Genomic DNA, 19,209 nt, shown 5'->3' on the forward strand with positions numbered 1-19,209 from the left:
AAAGTGTGTCCATGAAAATGCTATTTCCAGAGGTGTCCCCCCCCGCCATACGAAGATGTCTAATGAGCGCACAGCGCGAATCCACACTTCTCTGGGGAAATTAGATTAAGGATAACACTCCAGAGACGCTCTGTGCTATTAAGATAAAAGGAGATGGGAAAGCCGACCTTTAAAAGAGACGCAGCCAAATATCAGCTGAAATTACACGTCAGGAGGGAAATATGGCGGCAACCATTACTGGCCTATTAAAAAGAAATAATGCTCTTTTTTCAGTTATAATGCGGAATCTGAAAAAAATTATATTTTATATGAATATAAAGCTGCCTACCCATGATAATTACATGCACTGTATTCTTTCCTGTAACTTCCCATTATTGGAAACACTGATGCTGATGCTGTGTGGTCACATGACTATCCTGCAGGAAGATAAAGCTGCTGATCCGCCATGCCTGCCACCTTTGTATTGTCTCCCATAATCCCTTGTCACAGGAAATATGCTGCTGCATGGTCACATGACCTTCCTGCAAGAGGATAAAGCTGCTGAACCACCATGGCTGCCACCGCCATGTTCTCTCCCATAATCCCTTGTTACAGCAAACATGCTGCTGCATGGTCACATGACTATCCTGCAGGAGGATAAAGCTGCTAAACCACCATTGCTTACCCTGCTGTATTTTCTAATACAATCTCCTGTTACTGGAAACGTGCCGCTGATGCTGGGTTCAGTGGCGTAAGTAAGGGCCCTTTTCCACCTGCAGTCGCTAGCGTTCACGCTGAACGCTAGCGATTGCTGAATCGCAAAACCGGCGATTCCCCGACGTTTTGCGGCCGCGATTTTGCTATGCTATGCACTGCATAGCAAAATCGCGGCAAATATCGCTCCGCCGCGCGTTCGGGTAAAAAACGAATCGCGGTAGTGGAAATGACCTACCGCGATTCCTATGTTAAAAAGCAAACCGTAGCGATTGTAAAATCGCTAGCGGTTTGCGACTTTGCGATTCAGCCAGCGCAAACGCGCTGGTGGAAAAGGGCCCTGAGGAGCTTGGGGCCCCAAGAGTTTTACATGGGGCCCCAAGCCCTCTATTGATATGGAGCCCCAAACCCTACCACGGGCAGCTGCAGTGTCATAGAGGTGTATTTATAGTAAGGAAATAGTTTGTTAAAGAATACCACTATGCAATGCACGTATAGAGGAGTTCATTACGAACATAGCACCAATGCAGCGCTAATAAGATGGAAGAAGGAGGGCCCCTAATGGGCTCCTCTGATCCAGGGTCGCAACCTCTGCACCCCCTATGGCTACACAACTGGCAGTGTGGTCACATGACTATCCTGCAGGAGTATAATCCTGTTGAACCATCAGGATTGCCACCTCTACATTCCCTCCCATCATCCTGTTGCTGGACACATAGTGGTGGTGCCTCTATGCCTTCCAGGAACATCAGTAAAATGCACTTCTACCTAGCACACTTTGGGGCAGACAGGCATTGCCAGGCCTGTGCTGAACGATGTACACTTTAAAGAGACACTGAAGCGAAAAAAAATATATGATATAATGAATTGGTTGTGTACTATGAATAATTACTAGAAGATTAGCAGCAAAGAAAATATTCTCATATTTTTATTTTCAGGTATATAGTGTGTTTTCTAACATTGCATCATTCTATAATATGTGCAGATTACACAACACTCTGCATTCAAAATGATTCTTTCAGAGCAGTCTGTGAACGAATTGAGATAATAAAAGTCAGAAAACAGCCCTCTCCACGACTTTGAAAGTCGTAGAGCTTAATGGCTTTTTTGCATAGAGATAACAACTGGAGTTTCTTACCTCTTCCTGTACTGGAAACAATTAGACTGATGTATCTGATCTTAATGTTTTATTTCTTAGCTGTACTACACATACAAATCATATCATAATTTTTTTTCCGCTTCAGTGTCTCTTTAAGAGCTGTATAATTCCTATAATTGTGGTCACTGTAGTGCAATTTATGGCAGAAGAGATAACAGAAAAAGAAGAAAAGCAGCATTTTCCTGCTTGCAGAGAGATTATTACTGGCGGCTGGGAACTCTGCAGGAAACACGATAAGAGTGTGGAGAGGACAGCACTGCCCACTATAAACTACATACACACTCGGATCACTAGAGAGCAGCAATGGAGAGGAACTCTGCTCTGAATCCGCGGGACTGTGGGGCAGAAACAATTAAAGAGTACCTGTAGGGAAAAAAGGCCAAAGTTAGATACTTACCTCAGTAGAGAGGAGCCTCCGGATAATCCAGAGGCTTCCCCATCCTCTTCGCTTCTACTCATCCACTGCTGGGGGTAGCAGGAAATTTGAGTGCTCTCTAAAGGCAGAAGTTTGTAGGGAAATTTCCCCCTCAACGCCACTATTTCAGAAGGCGCCCATGGCGGAAAATGTTTGCGGCGATTGGCAGTGGGGATGGTTAAGATTCGGCACGGGGGGTTGGTTACAGTTGGGTGTGGAAAGTTGAGGTTAGGCATGGGGGAGGGGCGGGGTTAAGGTTAGGTGTGTGTGGGGTGGTTAGGGTTAGGTGTGAGGAGTGGGTAATTAGGGTTGGGTGGGGGGGTGAGGTTAGGCATGGGGGGTGGTTAAGGTTAGGCCTGGGGGATGGTTAAGGCTAGGCATGGGGGATAGTTAAGTTTAGGCATGGGGGAGGGTTGATGGTAGGCATGGGGAATGGTTAAGGTATGGTTAAGGTTAGGCATGGGGGTGGTTAAGGTTAGGCATGGGGAAGGGTTGAGGGTAGGCATGGGGGGTGATTAGGGTTAGGTGTCACATAGGGCGTTTGTGCGGGGGTGGGGTTAGGGTTAAGGGGACAGATCTGTGTGAGTAGGGTTAGATTTAGCTATAGTAAGATATTGTTTTTAATAACTATATTTTACGATCCTTTTTTACACTTTAATAGTAAAGTATCTGTAAACTTCCCGATATTTTATCAGCTTTCCTGGACGCCCAAATTTCCAGGCACCCTTTTATTACGTACACGTGCTGGGACCCTCCACGAGGGCTTGTCGAATATGTTTGAGCGGCCATACTCCCACTTGTGTAGACGCACGGCTGCACTGCGCAGGTGCCATGACGGCCTGTGCAGTAGCATGGAGCCGCTCACACACACACGCCTTTTCCTCCCGGAACAAGTGGCTTCATCCTACTGCGCAAGTGCGGCCCATTAGTGCAACTGCGCAGTGCGGTCACACTCGTATTATGGATGGGAGTGCGGACGTAAATGGTCATATGTTCACGTGTTAGAAAACGTTACATGACTTGTCTGACTGAACTGGAGGCTGCAGTTTGGAGCGCTGCAGCTCAGATCACAAATAGATCAACCTAAAAATAACCCGCACACATAACTGTTCCATAAAAAGGAGCATTGACCCATTTTTTTGTTTCCCAAATATAATCTGCCTAACAACCTGGAGTTACAGAAGTGTATCACAGCAGATAATGTACTTCAACCAACACCCCACTGGATAAAGAAAGAAAGCCCATTAACCGTGAGAAGGAGGTGTCAGGGCAAGGAAGAAAATAGAAGTGCAGTGGCCAATAAGACTACCCAACAAGTACATTAGAGTGTAAAGCAAGACAGATGCTGTCCAATTTTATTTTATTTTTTTAAAGAGGGATTGTCAGCCACAAACACTGTGTTCATTGTGCAGCCTGGAACCTGACCCTGCATTGCAAGCACTCCACTCTATTTAGAAATGTTTCTACTGTAATAAATCTTATCTCAGTCTGCCTAGCTCTATTCTCGCCATCACCGGCGAGAAGGAAGCTTGTCATTACCCCTCCCACATTCCTGCTCCTCACTGATTGGCTGAGGGCACTTCAGTGTGAAGCTGCTGAAATCTGATCTTGCTGTGTTTTACAAAGCAAGCTAGCTATGACAGTGCAGAGCATAGGAGGGGAAAAAAAAGTAAGGGAGGAAATGACATCAGGATTAACTTCAGTCAAACGGAATCAAGATGGCAAATGCCAGGAACAGAATTCTCTAAATGTACTATATAACCTTCAGTGAAATCAACCGTGGACAGTACAATACATGTGTTATGTAAGTATTACAAGTATTTATCTACTTATATAGATGTGCTTTTTTTCCCTGGCATAGTACGCCTGACCCTGCTGTTTTAAAGTAGTGCAACTATAGCAGACAGTAAAGATCTACATTTCATCAAAATATCAATCGGGCACTGATTGGGAATACCTAGCATTAGCTCCTCTGCTACCAAGCCTGATAGGAAGTGACTGATCAGTGATCTCTGTACTGCGCTGAGGAATATGTCACAACTATATAAATGTATCATAATAGTGTGTGACTGTGATGAGGACATTAGAGTGTAAGCTTCTCTGGTGCAGAGACTGATGGGAATGGATCAGTGATTTCTGTACAGCACTGTCCAATATGTCAGCGCTATATACCGGTATACATAAATTGTGTGACTACGGTGAGGATATTAGAGTGTAAGCTCCTCTAGTGCACAGTGATGGGATGAAATTGATGATCTCTCTACAGCTCTGTGGAATATGTCAGAGCTATATAAACGTATAATAATAGTGTGCGAATCTGGTGAGGGCATTAAAGTGTAAGCTCCTCTGGTGCAGATACTGATGGGAATGGATGAGTGATCTCTGGAGAGCGCTGTGGATGATGTCACAACTATATATATGTATAATAATAGTGTGTCAGGGAATTAGAGTGTAAGTTCCTCTGGCTCATAGACTGATGGGAATGGATCTGTGATCTCTGTACAGTGCTGTGGAATATGTCAGAGTAATACAAATGTATAATAATATCAGTGTGTGAAATTTAAACCTATCAAAGGCATCTCAATAATATACAACAAAACATTTCCATAAATCATGGTGTATGGACAGTTGTAAGCAGGGTGTATGGCATTGGATTGGACACAGAGATCTGTATCCTGAGTAGATTAAACCTTATCCGGCTAATTTCCGTGATAGAGGTCTCTGTAGAAGCACACTTAGTGCCATTGCCGGGGGCTTGTGCTGCTGTCTGGGCCCTGGTGTGGTGGACAGAGTGGTACCCTCAGGTCATGTGTTGTACTTGGCGATGGCCTGATGCTCTGTGTCACTGCAGGCCTCCTGACATTAGCAAGTGCTGTTATCACGACTCTTGTGGTAAATGTCAGAGCCATTAGCAATCGACAACATCCCATTACGGTCTCTGGCCCTTTCAGGTCATCGAGGACACATTTTAGTCATTGCTGTTTGCTTAACCAGTACCTAGAAGTGGCTGGAAGCCATAAACATGTCCCCATTACGTCATTATGTCACCTGCGCTGTCAGCGGCTAAAAAAAGCTCTAAAAAGCAGATTGCAGCCATCTTGCTAATCAGGAAGTAGTGAGAGTGAGCGGCTGCAGACAGAGAAGCCCAGCGGCAAGTGATTGTCGCATAGAGCCCCGAAGGAGGAGAGTTGTTTCTACCCGGCTTCCTGCTGTGCTTACTCTGTAGTGGAGGGGGGAGCACGGAGGGGGTCCACGAGGAGAGGGAGCGAAAAGTTGGGCCCCCCTCCCTGCTGCTGAGTCCTAATGTGGCCGTGCCCCCCCCCCCCTCCATCACCTATACTGAGGGCACCTATGTCTGGCTACCTATACAGGGGGTACCTATGCCTGGCCACCTATACTGGGGGCACCTATGTCTGTCTACCTATACTGGGGGTACCTATGCCTTGCTACCTATACTGGGCGCACCTATGCCGGTCTAGCTATACTGGGGGTACCTATGTCTGTCTACCTATACTGGGGCACCTATGCCTGTCTACCTATACTGGGGGCATCTATGCCTGTCTACCTATACGGGGGGTACCTATGCCTGGCTACCTATACTGGGGGTACCTATGCCTGGCTACCTATACTGGGGGCACCTATGCCTGTCTACCTATACTGGGGGTACCTATGCCTTGCTACCTATACTGGGGGCTCCTATGCCTGTCTACCTATACTGGGGGCATCTATGCCTGGCCACCTATACTTGGGGGTACCTATGCCTGGCTGCCTATACTGGGGGTACCTATGCCTTGCTACCTATATTAGGGGCACCTATGCCTTGCTACCTATACTGGGAGCACCTATGCCTGTCTACCTATACAGGGGGCATCTATGCCTAGCTATCTATACTGGGGGCACCTATGCCTTGCAACCTATACTGGTGGCACTGTAACCCGCTTTATCCGCTAGCACCAGACACTCAGCTAAGTGGAATCCACCAGACACTGACTCAGATGAAATGATCAAAGATTTATTTGGGACCTAATGGTGGTCACTGTAGAAAGGAATCAATTAATTATCAAACTACACTTCTCTTGCACATCAAAGGTCAAATAACACAATCTTCTGGTCTTCACTGCTGGTGCCCCAGTAAAAGCTAGGGAAGGAAACGGTTAGTTACACAGAAATTATAATGAGCTACAATAGGTCTTCTTGTACAACAATCAACCACTTTACAGCATATACAATTCACAGTACCGATGTTGGGCGTGGGCTGGGAATAGGACTGGTCTACTGAGCAATTCAGTCCAGTATCGGATCAGTTCTCAGTCTCTCGCAACCAAGTTAAAGTTCTATTGCTCAGCAAAACCTTGGGGGAAACTCGTGACAGTTAGCAATAGGGTACTGAGTAGTTCACAGTTCGTTGGTTGGTCCAATCAGGACATTCACCTCGCTCCAAGATCTTATATACTCTTTAGGCCAGGCATGGGCAAACTTGGCCCTCCAGCTGTTAAGGAACTACAAGTCCCACAATGCATTTGCCTTTATGAGTCATGACTGTGGCTGTAAGACTCCTGCAATGGATTGTGGGACTTGTAGTTCCTTAACAGCTGGAGGGCCAAGTTTGCCCATGCCTGCTTTAGGCTGTATTTGTAGCACTCAATACACTCTCCTCAGAATACCTCCCCTCTAGATGGGGCTTCCCAAAACAACAAACAAAATAAAAGATAATGCAAATAATCAAAAAGGGTTAAAGTAAAATAAAGATAAATAAAATAAAATATAAAGTAACCGATGCACCCCTCTATACCATCAACACCTTCCCACTATAATAGGACTCTGTTTAAGTGCACTTTGTTGTTAAGCTGAATGAACTCTGAATTAGAGTTGATGCAAATCTTGTAATCCAAATCTGTTACTCTGTATCTTGCTCAGGTATCACGTGGTTGCTCCTGCAGCACACTTTAATATCATAAAAAGCAATGTGACTCCTCCTCCACTCTTTCACTGTAATGCTGACAGGTTCACTTTAAATATCACACTCCTGTTAACTCTGCAGAACACATCAATTGAAGAACTTGCAACTTGTAACTCAACTCCTTGACTCAAAACAGACTTCACAGGAACAATGTCTCTTTATCAACCAGACCTTAATGCTGGCGGGGGCTGCATCAGCTATGTGGGTACTTTAGGGAGGCTGACAGTCTATCAGCAGCAGCTAGGCCTGAACATGCAATGTACTTCTTATCATCAACAGTATATTTTCTAAGTTCAATGTCGCTGTGTGTGGAAAGCTTTCTCACAGTCTCTAGTAACACCACTTTGAAACACACTAGGTGGCTTAGGGTCGGCCCGCAGGCCTGTACTAGTCTGTGGCCTCTGGTATGGCTCGGGTATGGGCAAGATCTGCCTCCTCCGGCCTTTGGTCTGTTCAACCTGCGGCCGCTGTCCTTACTGGTATGTGCTGGTCTCTCTATGGCCGCCAGTTCCCCACCTACTGTCCGGGTGACTTCTACGGCCTCTCCGTGTCACCTCCTGCCTGCTCCGCACCACCAGCTCCTGGCGTAAGTCCTCTCTCTCCTCTCTTGCGTGCTCTCTCTCATCTCAGCCTGTACTCTCCGGGTACATCCTGGTCTCTCTGCCCCTTGTGCATGCGCAGTAGCTCCCTCACTGGCCACACGGGGTCTCTGGAAAATTCCCACAACTTCCCCTAATTTACATATTGCATTACTTAGCAACAGTCTATGCGACCTGTCTGACGCTTAAGGCTCATACACACATCAGACCATAGTCTTTTGAAAATGAAAGATCACAGATCTGTTTTACCCCCTTCCATGTAGTATGAGAGCCATACTCTACACAGTCTATTCTATGGAGCTGAACTCCCCATCAGAAAAAAAACTTTGCAAGATGCTGCACACACAGATGCTGTACAGACACAAAAGATCTGTAGCTGCAAAAGATCTGTTCCTGCCAAAAATCCAACCCTGCAAATTGCAATGATAGTCTATGAGAACTGCAGATCATCGTACACACATGATTTAACTGACATTCATCTGCAGATCAGATCCACCAGGTTGGATTTTCAGATCTGCAGATCTGTCAGTTAAATCATGTGTGTATGATGATCTGCAGATCTCATAGACTATCATTGCAATTTGCAGGGTTGGATTTTTGGCAGGAACAGATCTTTTGCAGCTACTGATCTTTTGTGTCTGTACAGCATCTGTGTGTGCAGCATCTTGCAAAGTTTTTTTTCTGATGGGGAGTTCAGCTCCATAGAATAGACTGTGTAGGTATGGCTCTCATACTACATGGAAGGGGGTAAAACTGGTCTGTGATCTTTCATTTTCCAAAGACCATGGTCTGATGTGTGTATGCACCCTTACTCTCCCACCCATGCGCCTATTTGGTTCCATAGGCCTAGATACTCGTGCTGCCATCTTGTGGCCATTTTTCAGAAGGCAAGTCTGCAATAATATTTTGTAACCTTCTTTTGGGGGTTACAGCACCTATGCCTGTCTACCTATACTGGGGGCAACTACGCCTGGCTAGCTATACAGGCGGCATCTATGCCTTGCTACCTATACTGGGAGCATCTATGCCTGTCTACCTATACTGGGAGCACCTATGCCTTGCTAGCTATACAGGCGGCATCTATGCCTGGATACCTATACAGGAGGCACCTATGCCTGACTACCTATACTTGGGCACCTACGCCTGGGTACCTATACTGGGGCAACTATGCTTGGCTACCTATACTGGGAGCACCTATGCCTGTCTACCTATACTGGGGGCACATATTTCAGGCTGCCAAAAATGCCTGAAGTCCTGTGTCAAGTACCCACAGTCAGTGATGGTCTGGGGTGCCATGTCAGCTGCAGGTGTTGGTCCACTGTGTTTTATCAAGGGCAGGGTCAATGCAGCTAGCTATCAGGAGATTTTGGAGCACTTCAAGCTTCCATCTGCTAAAAAGCTTTATGGAGATGAAGATTTCATTTTTCAGCACGACCTGGCACCTGCTCACAGTGCCAAAGCCACTGGTAAACGGTGTACTGACCATGGTATTACTGTGTTCAATTGGCCTGCCAACTCTCCTGACCTGAACCCCATAGAGAATCTGTGGGATATTGTGAAGAGAAAGTTGAGAGACGCAAGACCCAACACTCTGGATGAGATGTCTCACAGAGGCGCTCTGCTTGCTATAACTGAATTGCTGTTGTTTATCCCCTGCTTATTGCCTGAAGAAGTGGAGTGTGCCCGCGTTGCATCTTTGGGGTATTTTCAATAAATGTGTATATCTATATATTTACAGTCCTTGGTGTCTGCTTTAACAGAGGCGAGTCCACCACTTCCTCCCAGCAATTTTTTAAAAATGTTATGTACTTTTATCCTTCTGGCGCCTCTGTTCACCTACCAATAACTTTAAAGGAGGTGCTTCATCGGGGCAATTATAAAAGTACAAGATGCTACGAATGTAAATACAAAAGTGAAACATCAAGAAAAATAAAAAAACAGAGATGCAAATCTGCAGCATAGTCTCACGGCTATCTGTGCAGGCCAATCCTGTGGAGCGGACTGTCTACTGCTTATATACGATGATTAGACACGCCTACCATCCGGTGTGTTTCTCAGGATTCCCATTCCCATTCAGCTGGGTCCCGCTGAATGTCGGCTCATTAGCATACACAGAGCCTCCCATTTGACTGAAGTAATTCACCATGATAAGTGCATTATCTGTTAATGCAAACCGCGCTGCACGCCATCCAACTGTGGCTTACAGAGCTAATCGCCGCATACGCGGAATACGCCCTCCTCCATATGCCAGCTCCAATCAGATACTGGACCTTGCGATAGTAGCTTATTGCGTAAGTCCTTCCGCATCTATAGCATACTAATCTGTTTTTAGCCGCTGCTCATGGAGGACTATTATTGGTCCACGTAAACCATGGCGTCATTGAAAGGATATTTACAGTTTACAAACTACACTCTGCATTTTAAACTATGAAACAGAGCAGAGCCAATGATCCTTTGAACTTTACTGCTGTAAAACCTTATTGGAAGCTGTCTCTCACTGTTTCTTTGAAAACGTATAAGTGCTTCAGAAAATGGCACTGTATCCCAACCAAGTTGGGTCTAAGAGCTCAGAGAAGTTTCTGAACTCTTCAAGTACTGGAAACAATTTGAGACTATATTATTTGCTACTAATGCTCTATTTCTTAGCTGTACTACACATACAATTCATTATATCATAAGTTTATTTTCACATCAGATTCCCTTTAAGTCCGTGTTTGCCTATTGGAATATCTTTCCTCGTCCTGATTTACATTCTGAAATGTTTCAGGGCTCGTTTCCACTATTGCGGTGCGGAATCGCCTGGATTCCACCGCTGATGAAATCGCATGCAGGTGCGTTTTTTTTTACGCGTTATTTTACGCGATTACGCATGCGGTTAGGCAATATGCATTTTTAACCATGTCACTGCCTGTGTTCATTTACATTGGTTCCTATGCGGAATCGCACACGTAATCGCGTAAAAAACCGCGTAAGAAAAACGCATGCGATTTCCCTATTAAATACATTGCCTGAGATTCGCATGCATTACACTCGCAGGCAAATTCTGCGGCTCTTTTGTGCGTTTTTTCACCGCTGAAAAAAACGCACCACAACAACGCTACAGTGGAAACAGGCCCATCCACTTGCATTACATGTGCGAATCCGCATGCATTGGACGCATGCGGATTCGCGATAGTGGAAACGAGCCCTCACTGGTGGTGACATCTTTAGTCCTTAGTAAGGTGATCTCTGTGGAATGTTTCTTTACTAAGTGTTGGAAAGTCAGTAGAAAATAGTCCTGGTCTCCCAGAAGGCCCAGGGAGAGTGTGTGTATGTGTGTGTGTGTATGTGGAGGGTGGGGTGGGGTGGGGGTGTACGGGGGGGGGGGAGAGTAAAATTCTGCATAACTAATCATTGGAAGGTCGCATTTGCATACCAATATACAGCTATATATAAATATAGGCTATATAAATATATCCTATATATAAATATAGAAATGGTTTCTTGGGCCGGGTGCACACTTGTCAGTGGGTGAAAGGTCGCTTTTTCTGTCATGTGCGTTTTTGCGTTTGTAGTGCGTTTTTAGATTTTTTTTGTGCGTTTGCGTTTTGCGTTTTTTCCGTACATGCGTTTTTCTTGTGTTTTGCATGCGTTTTAACGCATTTGCGGTTCGCATATACAAAACGCATATGCATTTTGCATGCGCTTTCCATGAGTTTTATGTAAATCACTAGGAAGACAGGAAGTGGAAATACATCAGAAAACATTAAAAAAAATGCATATAAAAAAAGCATACAAAATGTATTACATTGCGTCACCATTGACTTTCATTATGTGTGTTTCTGATGCGTTTTTGAAAAATATGCAACAAAACCAGCGGTTTTTAAAAACGCATATTATAAAACACAAAAAAACGCATATGCGTTTTTTTATATGCGTTTTTTGATGCGGCCCATTGACTAACATTGCATGCATAAACGCTGCTTTTTCCACAACACTAGCGTTTCTGCTAAGCAGGGCCGGGCCGAGGCAGGAGAGGCTCCAGCCTCAGGGCGCAGTGTAGGAGGGGGCACACAACTCTCTCAGCTGTTATTCCCCTATTGTGTTTGAAGCAGAGAGAAATAAGGAAAGGGGATATGTGGCAGTGACTGCAAGCCAGATAACTATAGATTACGGTGTTGGGGGCCCTGGGGCGCCTCTTAGTCTAATATCAATTGGTGTGTGACAGCTGGGGTGGGAGGGATGGAGGGGCGCACTTTGGTGTCTCAGCCTTGGGTGCTGGGGGACCTTGTTCCAGGTCTGCTGCTAAGTGTCTTCCCAGCCTAAAGCTTAAACACGGAAAATGACTGTAAACATGGGTATCCTGTATAATTTACCGCATTCTCCATATGTCACTACAGTGCCTTTTTAAATTCCATTTTTATTTCAAATCTAATGATTGACCTATTTGAAATGTCTAATAGCGTCTGGCCGACTTACAAGACACCTCCTTATCTCCCCTTACATGTGTCAGATCTCCCATGTGATACAATTAGCCCTAAGGAAGTAGTAAGTGCTAATAATGTACTTCCTGCACCGCAGAGCCAATTCTTCACGCAAATAGATGAGAATTGGAGGACATTCTGTATATGAAGGCAAGCAATGTGCACGCTAGACAGACTCCCGCTGCAAAGGCGGCAATAAGCAGTAACACTACAACTTCCTCTTCACTGTAAAATGGTAAAGCTGTCTGTGTACTCAGTTTTAGTTATACGACTTGAAATATTCTATTGATTTCTATTCTATTGATTTATAACACACGCAGCATGGTGGGGTAGTGGTTAGCGCTCTCGCCTTGCAGCGCTGGGTCCCTGGTTTGAATCCCAGCCAGGTCAACATCTGCAAGGAGTTTGTATGTTCTCCCAGTGTCTGTGTGGGTTTCCTCCGGGCACTCTAGTTTCCTCCCACATCCCAAAATCATACAGATAAGTTAATTGGCCCTAGACTATGATACGTGCACTACACTACTCCATACATTGACATATGACTATGGTAGGGACTAGAGTGTGAGCTCCTCTGAGGGACAGTTAGTGACAAGACAATATACTCTGTACAGCGCTGTGTTATAATGTTAGCGCTATATAAATAAATAAAATACATTTCTTTTCCTGGAGATAGAAATAAAGTTACCGTATTTGTCGGACTATAAGACGCACCTAGGCTTAGAGGGCAAAGACCAGGAGAAAACGATATATATACTAAACCTGGTGTGTCCATGTTCCAGGAGCAGGTTGTAGATGTTTTAACCAATAATTGTCCTCCTGTGTCCCCTTCTGTCTACCATGTGTCCCTTTTCTGTCCCCCTTTTGTCCTCCTGTGTGCCCTACTATGTCCTCTCCTGTCCCCATTGTGTCCCCTCCTATTACCCTGTGGATCCCCATGTCCCCTCCTATTCTCCCTCTTTCCCCTCCTGGCTCCATGTTCTTTACTGTCTCCCTTGTGTCCCCTCCTGGCGCCCTGTGTCCCCTCCTGGCCCTCTGTGTCCTTTCCTTCCCTCTGTGCCTTTTTCGGCTCCCTGTGTTCCCTTCTGTCCTCGCGTGAGTTGATCCTGTGATTTTATTGCACTGTCTGTGGATTTTTCAAATAAATATTAGCCTTTTTACTTCAACCTGTTCTGGTCTGCGGATCCCTCTTTGCTCATCATTTCCGTTATGGCTTGGCTCACCTGATCCTGCACCGACTGGTATGATGTTTTGGGGTACAGAGCGTTTATGAACTTTTTCTGTTGCTCTTTCCTGTCCTCCCTGTATCCTCTCCTGTTCCCCCTGTGTCCCCTCCTGGCCCTCTGTGTCCTTTCCTTCCCTCTGTGCCTTTTTCAGCTCCCTGTGTTCCCTTCTGGCCCCGTGTCCTTTCCTGTCCCCCCTGTATCCTCTCCTGTTCCCCCTGTGTCCCCTCCTGGCCCCTATGCCCTTTCCTGCCTCCTGTGCCTTCTCCTGCTCCCTCTGTGTCCCTTTCTGGCCCTGTTTTCTCTCCTGTCCTCCCTGTATCCTCTCCTGTTCCCCCTGTGTCCCCTCCTGGCCCCTATGCCCTTTCCTGCCTCCTGTGCCTTCTCCCTCTGTGTCCCTTTCTGGCCCCGTTTTCTCTCCTGTCCCCCCGTACCCTCTCCTGTCCCTCCATGTCCCCACCTGGCCCCCACAATGCCTCCTCCGTTCCCCTGTGTAAAATGAATTAACAGCAGAGTGGCTCACCTCACCTGCGATTCCAGCGGCAAACAGCAGACCTCTCATTTTCTGCACATATCCCTTTATTGATGGCTTTTGCGTCATCAGCAGAAGCATTCACTAGGAGAAGCCACATGAAAGAGGAGAGGTCTGCTGTTCGCCACTGGAATCGTGGGTGAGGTGAGCCGCTCTGCCGCTAATTCATTTTATACAGGAAAGCGGAGGAAGCATTGCTGCGAGTTGTGGTTCGTATCGGCGGGCGATCATTAGTCGGGGACTCCCTGTCTTTGGAATATATGTTGCAGGGAATTTTTTTCCCTGTTTTTTGGGGAGAAAAAGTGCATCTCATAGTCCGAAAAATACGGTAGATACCTCAGTAGTAGAGGGAAACCTCTGAATAGTCCAAAGGCTTCCCCAATCCTCGTGGGGCCCACGATACAAATGATACAAAGACCATTTGGAGAGAGACGCCTTATATATTAAAACACTTAAAAACAGTTTAAAAAGGAGAGGTTGTGTTGGTGTTACCTCTCCTGTAGAAAAAAGTCAGCAATAAACTGGAAATATGAATTTTATGAAAGGACGACACGTTTCCCAGGACTTCGCCCCTTCTTCAGGTCCACACAAAAATAATGCCTGTCAGCCCTAGGCCAGTAGGAGTCAGAGCTTCCTACTAAAATGCAACACTGAACATCATTTTGCCTTCTTGAGAAAGTATTTTCCGATAATTTAGCTTTAACCACTTAATGACATGCTGACTTATAAAAATGTCCTGCTAGAGCCTCTTAATGGCCAGACAGGGCTGCTGCCGCTGTGCGCGTGCACGTGCACGCTCCCGCGGGTGCATGTGCACTCTCCCTGTGCACGTGCATCCCAGTGCACGTGAAAATTGTGGGAAAAAAATCCACCCCCCAAAAAATACACCTTTACTTCCAAACAATATATTGTCACCATACTTTGTACTAGAGACATAATTAAAATCTTGTGATAACCAGGACAAATTGGCAGATAAAATGTGTGGGTTTTATGTACAATAGCAGTGTTTATATTAAAACCATAGGGGATGAAAGTGGAGAAATAGTGTATGTATTTTTTCATTTTTATCTTGTATTTCCCTTTAAAATGCACAGAAAATAAAGTAATTACTGAAAACAAATATCAACCCCAAAAAGCCCGATTTGTGGTGAAAAAAACAAGATATAGATCATTTCATTGTCATTAGTAGTGATTAAAGGAGTTCTTTCGCGAAAAAAGTAGGCAGTTAAAAAATGTGACAGATGACAGGTTTTGGGCTAGTCCATCTTTTTAAGGGGGATTCTCAGGGCTTTCTTTGTTTTCAACAGCATTTCCTGAACAACGGTTGCAAAATTGAACTGACATAATAGTGTGCGGCAGGTGTCACACTTACCGGCTTTCGTACGCGTTTTCTGCACAGAAAAAGTGACTTCAACTGAGAACTCATGTTAATCAATAAGCTAGGTCACACTTTAATGCAGATTTCGCATGCAGAAAAAAAACTGACATCTTGCGCAATTTGTCAGTTTTCTCTATAAATTACATTAGCTGTTGTAAGGTAGAGGTCACATTTGTCTTTCAGTTTTCTGAAAAGTGTAGAAACTGAAAGACAAGTGTGACCCCTGCAAGTGATTAGGGAGGCTATCTTGCTATTTTGGCAGTTAAACTGCTGTTCAGGAAATGCTGTTGAAAACAAAGAAAGCCCTGAGAATCTCCCTTAAAAAGATGGACTGGCCCAAAACCGGTCAACATCTGTCACATTTTCTAACTGCCTACTTTTTTCGCGAAAGATCCCCTTTAAGCTATTGGCAAATGAAAGGGATGAGCACTGAAAGGTGAAAATTGCTCTTGTCTGTTAGGGGAAAAAACCCTTTGGGGTAAAGTGGTTGAGTGAAGAACTGTGGTTTCCCATGATGCATCACTCTCGAATATGCAGATCATCTCTATATGCCCCTGAAAGCCATCCTTACATGTAGAACCTCTGGGGTGTGATCCTATAGCTTATAAATGTTACAGAGCCACAGCAATCCAACATACAGTTAGTTCTGGGGGGCTCAGGGTAAAATTTGCACGGGGGTCCCTGATTCTATAGCTATGGCATTGATGGTCACTTATTATGTCTCATGATAGGTATACTGGGAACATTGTACTCCACATCATTCTAGCAGTTTCAGTATAACGAGTAACAAGCACAACTTTGCTGTAATCACATTCCCTGCAGTTGCTCTGATATGAATTGACACAAGGTGGCGCCAGCGCTCCAGTTTTATAACACAATATTGCCATGGAAACTAGAAGCCCTAAATTTTTTAATCTGACATCCAAGCAGTTTAGACTCAGCCTCTGTGGAGGTTTATCGTCACCAGACCGAAACAGCTGCAAAAGTGCAAGTGGGACTTCCGCAGGAGCCCATTAGCAGAGAAATAGCAACCTCATTGTCTGTATCCCAGAAATGAAAAGTGTCTTCTGCGTGACTGCGCCATTCTCTGACCAACAAAGCATGATAGATATTCCCAGCAGGCAGATATATGAACAGCTATTCTATGATCCCCTTACACAGATTGGAGATATACAAACAGCAATGGGCCCCATGTGTTTAATGGAACATCACTTCATAGGTTGTATACTAAAATATCTACAAGAACTGGGCACTATTTGCACCTCCCTTATGGGGCCTTCCTCAAGATTGTATAAAATAACAAAGTAGGTAACAACAATCAAGATTAGCAAAGTAACCAACCATTAACCCTCTGCACTCAGAAGACACTCACAGCAAGCTGAAATTCTAGTAGTGATAAATACTTGATTGCATAAACAGAGTATATCAGTTTCCAAAATGGATTGCATACAACAACATTCTGTACTGGACCATTTCACCAGTGTTGAGGTTCCCCATAGGAAGGGTCCCTATTCTACCTATATCAGTCAGCAAGCAAACAAGAAAACATTTCATGCTCATGACACTGAGATTCAAGTTGAGGCACTTTCAGGTTCTACCTTTAATGGCCCATACACACGGGCTACAACTGTCGCCGCAACCACGTGGCACGCGCATTTTGCGCGACAGGTCGCCCGTGTGTATGAAGCGCGCACCCCGAACCGTCGCTCGTCGCTGCTGTCGCCGGCAACAGCTGTCACCGCAACTTCGCAGCAACTGTCGCTTGTCCGCCATGTGTATGCGGACTAGCGACAGCAACTCCATACACAATGTATGGAGCTTACGGCTGAGGGGAGGAACCTTCGGCGACAGCTTCCGCCGAATCTGTGTCCCTCTGTGCGCCGTGTGTACGGCTGTTGCACAGGGGGACCTGGCGACGAGCTGTCACTGCTTTTTTTTTTTTATGGCTGGAGCTACCGCTGTGGCTCATGTGTATGAGCCTTAACCTCCCTGGCGGTAACCCTGAACGTAGTTCGGGGTAAGCCGCGCAGGAGGTTTTCTCCGGCCCTGCTGGACGGATTTTCTTAATTTTTTTTTTGCTGGACGCAGCTAGCACTTTGCTAGCTGCGCCAGCACACCGATCGCCGCCGCCCCGCGCCCGATCGCTGCTATCCGTTGCAGCGCGCGCCCCCCCCCCACCCAGACCCCGAGCGCTGCCTGGCCAATCAGTGCCAGGCAGCGCCGAGGGGTGGATCGGGACTCCCAATGACGTCACGACGTCGCTGACGTCATCCCGCCCCGTCGCCATGGCGACGGGGGAAGCCCTCCAGGAAATCCCGTTCTTTGAATGGGATTTCCTGATCGGAGATCGCCGAAGTTTTTTTTTTGTTTTTGTTTTAAACAAAAAAAAAACAAAAAACTGCCGCGTTGCCTCCTGGCAGAATTTTTCATACCGCCAGGAGGGTTAAAGTCAACACTCGCATGCACATAAATTTGTCTCATATCTCCAGGAAACAACAAACTGCACCGCTCACACCATTATATAAATGGTCTGTGCTGGCATTGGAGAAAGAGAGCCACAGCCAGTCCACAATGGCTTCTAAAACATACACACAAGCAAGGGTAGCCATGTTCATCCTGCTGGGCCCAGGGTTAAAGCTGACCTGAACTCTTGTACAGCACACAATAAAAAATAGTTTATTCCACACAGTTGCTGAAGAAATTCACTGCTCTGTTTTCCTGTGCTTGTTTAGCCAGATCAAAGTGTCTAATTCGTTTTTATCAGCAGCTGTGAAAAAAATGCAGGAGCCTAGGCTCTCTCCCCATACACTAAACACTGAGGCTTAACCCAGTCAGTGCTCCCTAGAAGTAAACCCAAGTTAGAACTCCAGTATTTTTTAGGATTTCCATAAATTGAAATGAAGATTTTTTTTCCCATAGAGGTTATCATGCTGTGGCTAATCTTTTAGAGCAGAGATGTTCTGAGTCTAGTTCAGCTTTATGGGGAAGGCAGGTGCTGAGGGGGAGTGGTCAATTTACATTCAAACAATTATTAAAGAGACTCCGTAACAAAAATTGCATCCTGTTTTTTATCATCCTACAAGTTCCAAAAGCTATTCTAATGTGTTCTGGCTTACTGCAGCACGTTCTACTATTACCATCTCTGTAATAAATCAGCTTATCTCTCCCCTGTCGGACGTGTAGCCCTGTGTCTGGAAGGCTGCCAAGTTCTTCAGTGTTGTGTTTCTGTGATGCATCTCCCCCCTCCAGGCCCCTCTCTGCACACTGCCTGTGTATTACTTAGGATTAGAGCAGCTTCTCTCTTCACTCTTATCTTTTACAAGCTGGATAAATCCTCCTCTGAGCTGGCTGGGCTTTCACATACTGAGGAATTACATACAGGCACAGCTGTCTGCACTCTGCAGGAAGAAACAGCCTGACACTTCAGTGGAAGATAGCTGCAGGGGGAAAGAAACACACAAATGATCTCTTGAGATTCAAAAGGAAGGGTGTATACAGCCTGCTTATGTATGGATGTATTTTCTATGTGTGGACATGCTGTACATCAACCTACTTCCTGTTTTGGTGGCCATTTTGTTTGTTTATAAACAAACTTTTAAAAACTGTTTTTAACCACTTTTATTGCGGCAAGGAGCGGCGAAATTGTGACAGAGGGTAATAGGAGATGTCCCCTAACGCACTGGTATGTTTACTTTTGTGCGATTTTAACAATACAGATTCTCTTTAACCTTCTGCACTCAAAACACACTCACAGCAAGCTGGGGCTCTAGTAGCAATAAAAACATTGAGG

The 19,209-nt window shown here is 45.5% G+C and overlaps 1 protein-coding gene across 3 annotated transcripts in view; it reads right to left on the reverse strand.

The window, feature by feature from the left end:
• TUB (TUB bipartite transcription factor) overlaps positions 1–19,209 on the reverse strand; it is a 305,609-nt gene that overhangs the window by 198,922 nt on the left and 87,478 nt on the right. The gene's annotated exons all lie outside the window — the stretch shown is intronic.

The sequence above is a fragment of the Hyperolius riggenbachi genome, chromosome 11 (assembly GCF_040937935.1).
Source record: "Hyperolius riggenbachi isolate aHypRig1 chromosome 11, aHypRig1.pri, whole genome shotgun sequence".
Classification (NCBI taxonomy): Eukaryota; Metazoa; Chordata; class Amphibia; order Anura; family Hyperoliidae; genus Hyperolius; species Hyperolius riggenbachi.